General features: G+C 33.9%; 1 non-coding gene across 1 annotated transcript; it reads left to right on the top strand.

Moving 5' to 3' along the window:
- Positions 1–912: 912 nt before the first annotated feature.
- LOC121208660 (small nucleolar RNA R71) lies at positions 913–1019 on the top strand. Its single transcript, XR_005903791.1, has one exon. It is a non-coding gene; the product is annotated as a small nucleolar RNA R71 (small nucleolar RNA).
- Positions 1020–7638: the final 6619 nt, after the last annotated feature.

The raw sequence follows: 7638 nt of genomic DNA, 5'->3' as shown, positions 1-7638 counted from the left end.
TTATCAGATTTTGCAGATTCAGGTTCTAGTGAAACTAAAATTTCAACACTCAGTTGAACTTCCTTTAAGTCTTAAGCATCAACTAGCTCCTTTTCAACTTCGACAGTCTTGGGCTCTAATGTCTTTCTGCTCCTCAATGTCAATGCTTTACAATGCTCCTTCCCTAGATTCCTCGAATTCTACATATCACTAGGTAAAGCACCTTATGGTCGGCTTCTGAGTTCAGTTGCAAGCTGGCCCATTTAGTTTTTCAGGTTTTTTAATGTAGCTGATTGGCTTTGGATTAAGGCATCATTCTTGGCTATGTTTGCCTTTAACAAGTTTTCTAAGTGATTGGATGGTTCAGCTTGAGGTTGTTTCTGAACTTGTTGGGTAAAAATAGGTGGCCCGGTCAGTCTAAGTTGGGCGTATGTGTTACTGGGTCCAACCCATTGGTTATTCTAGGAGAAATTAGGGTGGTTTCGCCACGATAGATTATAGGAATTGGATTGTATTCCTTGCCTTCCTCGATTTTGGTTCTAGTTACCTATGTAATACAGGGATTCTGAGTTCAATGGACATTCTTTGAACAGATGTCCTTCTCCACAATAGACACAGGCTACATTTTCAAATTGATTCAATGGCTGTGCTGCAAAACTATTAAGCCCGTTAGTGGTAAAATTTTTAAGCATTGAGGATACCTGAGATGCGAGTGAAGTAAGAGTGTCTACTTTATATATTGTAGTGACTCGTCTTCCTAATGCTGCTCGATTGGTTGGCCCTTGATAATTATTACTGGCAATCCTCTCGATGGTTTCATAAGCCTCATTGTAAGACTTAGAATGGAGAGTACCATTAGCAGAAGTGTCCACTACTATCCTCGTGTGAGCATTGAGACCATTATAAAACGTCTCAAGTTGGATGCAATGTAGGATTCTGTGATAAGGGCACTTTCGTAATAATTCTTTGTACCTTTCTCATGCCTCATACAGTGACTCATCATCCATTTGTTGGAAAGCAGTGATCTCGTTCCTCAACTTAACATTCTTGCTAGGCGGGAAATACTTCATGAGGAATCTTTCTACTAACTCTTGCCATGTGAAAATTGAATTTGGTGGCAATGAGTTCAACCAGCCTCGAGCTCTGTCCCTTAGTGATTATGGGAACAACTTCAATCGTAGTGCATCTTCGGTTGCTTCGACTAACTTGAAAGAATCGCTCACCTCCATGAACAGTCTTAAGTGCAGGTGATGATCTTTGATAGGCATTCCACTGAATTGGCCCACTATCTAAAGCATCTGGAACATGACTGCTTCAACTTGAATTGTTGTGCCTCAATTTCGGGTCTCCTAATACCTAGATTAAGATCATGAAACATTGTCACGGCATACTATCTTAGAGCTCTATCCCTATCATCAACAATAAGGATAGGATTTTGAGCAAGGTTTGCTCTGCCTCCTTGATTTGAATTTTTGAAATTCATCTCTTTGGTCCTTCTCTGACTTACTTGTCTTCTTCATTGTCAAAAAGTTCTTTCAATCTCAGGGTCTACAAGGAGTAAATCGATAATCCGGTCAATACTCATAAACACCTGAAATAAACACAGAAAAATTAATTAAGTTAAAATTGAATAGGAAAATAAACCAAAATGCAAAATTAATAAATTCACAAATAATGACTTTTTAAAATAGTCCCCAATAACGGCGCCAAAAACTTGGAACGAGAAAATGTGCATGTATACACAATCACAACAGGTAATAAAGTGACAAGTAAATGTTGAGTTATCGTACCCACAGGGACTGTGAAAAGAACGATTTATGAATGCAATTTTAAAAGGACTTTGGTGAAGAAAAATATTTTGATTTGAAGAAGTGATTAAAAACTAGGATTTTAACAAAGTAAAATAAATAAAAATAAAATAAAAGTTCCAATGCACGATTTCAAAAGATGATTTTAATCAAGATGACATAATTGTGTTAGATTAATTACATTTATTAACTTAGAATTATTAAACTCGTGTTCATACTGTTACGAATAAATTCACGACAACTCGGTAATTTGCTAACTTATGAACATACTTACCTACCAAAATCTCTTTATCTCTTGACCATATCTTTACGTCAATTCAACCGGTTAAATAAATTTTGAAAAGTAAATGTGTTAATGCACAAACATACTTATGAAATTAAAATAATCTCTTATACATATCTCTATGCCAATTCAAACACTTAATTCAATCTCATAAGCACATAAAAGATTACGCGAGGTAACAATGTATTTCTATCTTGAAACAGTTTAATCACAATAATCTTGCAAGTTATGCAAGGCTAATGTATCGTTAAATACCGTTGCTAATTTAACCTTCAGCTACCTTAGATGATTAAACATGTACTGGTTAAGTATTGTGTCAATTAATTACAATTTCAATCCGTTTAAATATTTAATTCATTAGTTACCTTACAATTGTAATGTAAGAATAACTTAGTCATGGTTTTACTCAATCAAACATCTTACTGAGGCCTATAACAACACAAACACAATTTTAACAACTCAAGTAGACGAAATGCAATCAACCTAACATGAATTAAATTCAAGCCATATCAATTAAGTTAAACAATTCAACATCACAAATATTCATAGACATGTTCATCATAACAACAAAATTAAAAGGATAGGTAACAAGAATCAAATCCGGTGTTTTCTCCGTGGCTTGACTAGTTTACTCCACTCTTCCTTCTCCGCTTGCTCTTGTCAAACTGAAACTTCTATGAACACTTGATTGCTACTCCAAATGGTGGTTGATTGACTCTTTTTCAAGAGGTGAAATCGGCAAGGGAATAGGAGAAGAAAATGAAGAACAATGGAAGGGAATGAAGAGAGAAAAATGAGAGAGAAGTGAAGAGATGATAAGGGTTGAGATGTGTTTGAAGTGAGCAGCCAAGGGGGATATTTATAGGTTGAGAAGGCTGCTAAAAATAGCCAAAATCAGCAGCCAAATACTCCCCCCATGGTCGGCCACACATGTGGCATGTTTGTAGATTTCAAACATGCTATTTTAAGGTAGGGGTAAATCTAAAAAGGCATAAATAGTGGAGGGGTTTGAATGCAATTTGAAGGATTCTTCAAAGACCATTTTTCAAGCCAAATAATTAGTCAATCAAGCTAATTGGGTCAGCACGTGGGACGGTTTTGGGCTGCCCAGTGCTCGATTAGATTGGTTTTCTCGATTCAGCTCAACTGAGCCCCTTTTCATAATTAATTAACAATAACTTATCTAACCCAAATTAAATGGGATTAAAATTAAAATTAATTATATTATGAATTAATACACATAATTTGGACTATCTTAGGCTGAAAAATTAAGTCTCCTTGATGCTTCAAAATTGCTTCTCGTTTTTGTGCTTCTAGTACTGTATGCCGAGCCGTTTTTCGCCCTTTGCGCAAATCTGTTGAAAATAATCAGAATGAATCAAAATTTGATATAAAATTAATTAAAATTAAACATGTTCATAATTTGAGTGTAATTTAATTATTTTATAATAATTATATATTTTTCGACAAGAATTTTATCAAAACTGCATGAATTTGAGTTAAAAGAGCTATGAAAAAGTGTGTATATTTTCGTGTTTCCATTCCCTCCTAACTCTAAAGTCTCTTTAAACCCCCCAAAAACACTCACTTTTAAAACCCCTCTTAACCCTTCTATTTTGCAATAAATTTTTCCTTTGTTTCACTTTGGGCAGGGATTAATGCACCACACTAAGAGGGCAACAACAACAAATTGTTATGAGGAATCCTGAGTAATCAATCGAGGTTAAGGGTTCCTATTTAGTTTTTAATGTTCCATTGTATATTGCTTAATTTCAATTAGTTATTCTAGTGAAAGTATATTGACAATGACTCATAGAAAATCTAGAAAAACTAATGTGCAAGAGACACTGGTGGTCTTGAATCCCTCTAAATCTTAAACGCAAATGTAGAAAAAAATTTCTTAGAACTTCAAGGAAAAACATTTAGACAAGAGAGGGCATTTGAGTCATCAATGGTCTTATGTAAGGAAATTTGGTCATTAGATCAGTACCATAGGTGGGAACGCTTTTGTGAAAGCCCGAAAGAAAATGTGGTTATCTTAATTGTTCAGGAATTTTATGCTGCAATTAGGGATCAACAGGCTAGAAGACCTTATAAGGCCATTTGGGAAACCGTAATAGTAAGAGGTAATGAGGTACGAATTACTCCTTAAGAAATTTGTGAGTTTTATAATGTTCCATACTATGAAAATGATTTTTTTGATAATACAAATCTAGACACCTTTAGGGGCATAGATATGGATGACATTGTAAAATGCTTAATTGAAGGGAAGGGTGCATGGAACCACCGATCGGATATCAAATTACCACCCAATTTCAATCAAGCAATTATATTTCCTATAGCTAAGATGTGGATGCAATTTCTTTGCACAAGAATTACACATTCCATGAATGTGCCTAATGTAAACACTTTTTGAGCTCTTTTGTTGTATGGAATCTTGTAGAAAAAAATAGATATGTGCTGGCAGATGGATCTATCGTAGCATAAAGCGATGTATAAGCGGCCAGGAGGTCAGGGTTTTCTTTACCCACCTTGTTATGGCACTATGCAAAAGGGCTAGGGTTCTGATGGAAGAAAACGAGCAGTTTATGAGACTAAGAAAGAGCTTAATAGGAGATTCTATGTGCACACAATACATTGAGCCCAACCAAAAACAAATCAATGATTGGATGTCCCGACTTCTCTAAAAAAAAAAGACAACAAAAACTCAAAAAAGAAGTGAAATATCGAATGTAGAATGGATAATCAGATGGATGTAAGAATCGGGACCGGTCATTCAAGAGTTTGCACGATAAAATAATATTAAAGTACCAAATTACTCGCCAAAAAAATATGGATCCAGATCATTCCATGCTAAATTCGAGGAGCAACGAAATGAAAATGAGAAAGGGAGTAGAAGGGAATAAGAGGAGGAGGAGGCCACAGAGCAAGACTTTCAAGATAAGAAGGGTGACAACTATGAGGCGGTATTCCAGCCGCAACATATTACGAAAAAAGGACTCGGCATTCGTAACCCAACCCGACATGCACATTTGTCAAATGGAGGCTCTTCTCTGAAGCACATCTCGAGAAAAGGAAAAGCACCAATGGAAGGGGGGCAATCTCCCTATTCTGAAGATTCTGACGATTAATAAACTTTTTAATTATTTTTAAGAGTTGTAAAACTTAATTTGGATGAATTTTATTTTATCGTTTTAGGAGTAGGATTAAAAGTATATTTATATATATTTTCTGTTTTTGCATTTTTCTATGTAGGAACTCCATATTAAGGAAGCATTATATATACGAGCTTTCAACGAACAAAGAAGGAAGCACCCACTAGAAGACTACGGCAATGTCACGATCAATCAGATAACTTCCTTCCTTCTATATTTAGCAGCTGCACATTAGGGATAATGTGCTATCTAAAGTGTGGGGGTAACATAGGAATTTTGTTTTTATTTTCATGCTTTTCTTTTAGTTTTTCTTATCAAAGTGTTCTTGAGCTTATAGAATTACAAATGATCGGTTAGGAGTATGTATATAGATTGATTGTATTTACTGTAAATCTGACATAATAATGAATGATTTTAAATTTTCAGTTATTAAACTAATAAGTTCTATATATTACACTGTAAATAAGCATTAAGTAATTGAAAATACCAGATGACATAAAAAATATAAGGAAACGAGCATACTAGTATGTATGATAGATGGTTAAATTTGTGATTTATTGATTGATTAAATTTGTGAATATTGAGACACCTAGGGATAACTTAAGGCATTTTTAGTATAACCGAAAGCCAAAAAGTTAAACTTTATTCATCAATCCTTGGTACCTATTTTGAGCCAGAAAATGCTTTTTAATGAACCTTCATACAAAACCTGAGCCAAAATATCAATTTGTACTTGCCCTTTTTCTTTGGTCATAGAATTGCACGAATTTAGACGTCTAGCCATACGTATTGAGGGATAGGTAGATACATCATGGCGATTTTGTAAAAATTAGAGTGAAATAGGAATGAGCAACGTGATATTTTGACTATAGGTAGCCAAAATGTGCAGAACAAAAGAAAAAATTAGAAAAATCAAAACGAGTAGAAAAAAGTATTTGAGCAATGAAAAACAAAAAAATTGTGAAGTGAGATATGTTGAAAAAAAATCAAAAGTAACTCAAAAACAAAGTCACGACATTAGAAATCTCAAATCATTAGTGCACAAAAACACCTAAGCTGACTGTAATTAATTTATCATATTATGACTTCTTACATGGAGAAATAAGGAAGGTGAGAGAAGGAAAAATGAGGCGGTGAGCGTGCAAGGGTTATTAAGGGGGAGAATAAACAACAATGTAATGTGTCAAACTACTTTCTTGCTTGAAACAATTTTAATGCTATTTGTTTTTGAATTTCATACCAGTTTTAAACCTTAGAACATTGCAAGCCGAAAAGCCTTATATGACTTAGGTAGATCTATTCATGAATTGACATTATATTAAGTTATCACAATAATGATTGTTTATATTCTGCTAGGATAATTAAATTGCCTTTATGATTTATCGATGGATCCATATATTTGAGGACCTTATTGTTTGTATACTTTGTAATATAGTGAACTTAGGTGTTTGAAACTGAAAATGGTAAGTAACTTATATATCATGCTAGAATTATGTGTAGATATGATTATTCTTAGTTATGTGTTCCCAAAACCAGTCTTTGTATCATACTTGTTCAAGAGTCGTCTTTTATTTTCATTTTTATCTTTCTTTGCTTGAGAACAAGCAATGACTTAAGTGTGGAAGAGTTTAATTTGCCACAATTCATTGTAACAAATTAAACTAGTTTTCATACTTAAAAAGCTTGAATATGAGCAATCTTATTAGGTTTTATTTAGTTTTTCTACTTTAAGAAGACTAACGTGTTTGGCAAGTGTGCATGATACTATTCGAAGGCATTAGAACTCGAGACTGGTCGCCATGTTGCAACACGAAAGTTCAAACGTTGCAATATAGGGAGCAAAAGGCTAATATAACCATATTGCCTTTGGTGTCGTGACATAGCTAGTGGATGTCGTGACACACCACTGAAGTTAAGCCCGAGCTAAGCGAAGCCTTCAATGTCGTGATATAGTTAGTGTATGTCACAACACCGACCCTATACGTGAAAACATTAATGAGATTAAGGTATTTTGGTCCACACAATGTATTTTAACGTAAAAACATCAGCTAAACTAAGGCTAAAGACGATGGCCAACCCTAACATTATAAATAAGCTCATTAAACACTTAAGTGATCATCTCTTCAGTAATTTAGACTTTTCATTATAACTTTTAAAAAACTTCTAACTAATATATATACTTTTTAACACTAGATCATAAAAAATAGAATTAAATAAAACTAATGTCAAAAAATTAAATAAAATTAGCAAACAATAATAGTATTGCAAGGTTTAAGTTTACCTTTTTGTTCATCTAGATTTATGAATTATTGCATGATGGGTTAAAATTTAGAAATTTAAGATTTATGATTCTAGGGAAAAGGTTAAAACTTTACCCAACAGATAAATTAGATCCCCTACACCAAATGCCAGA

This window comes from Gossypium hirsutum, chromosome A10 (assembly GCF_007990345.1).
Source record: "Gossypium hirsutum isolate 1008001.06 chromosome A10, Gossypium_hirsutum_v2.1, whole genome shotgun sequence".
Taxonomy (NCBI): domain Eukaryota; kingdom Viridiplantae; phylum Streptophyta; class Magnoliopsida; order Malvales; family Malvaceae; genus Gossypium; species Gossypium hirsutum.
This window is presented reverse-complemented; position numbering and strand designations above follow the sequence as displayed.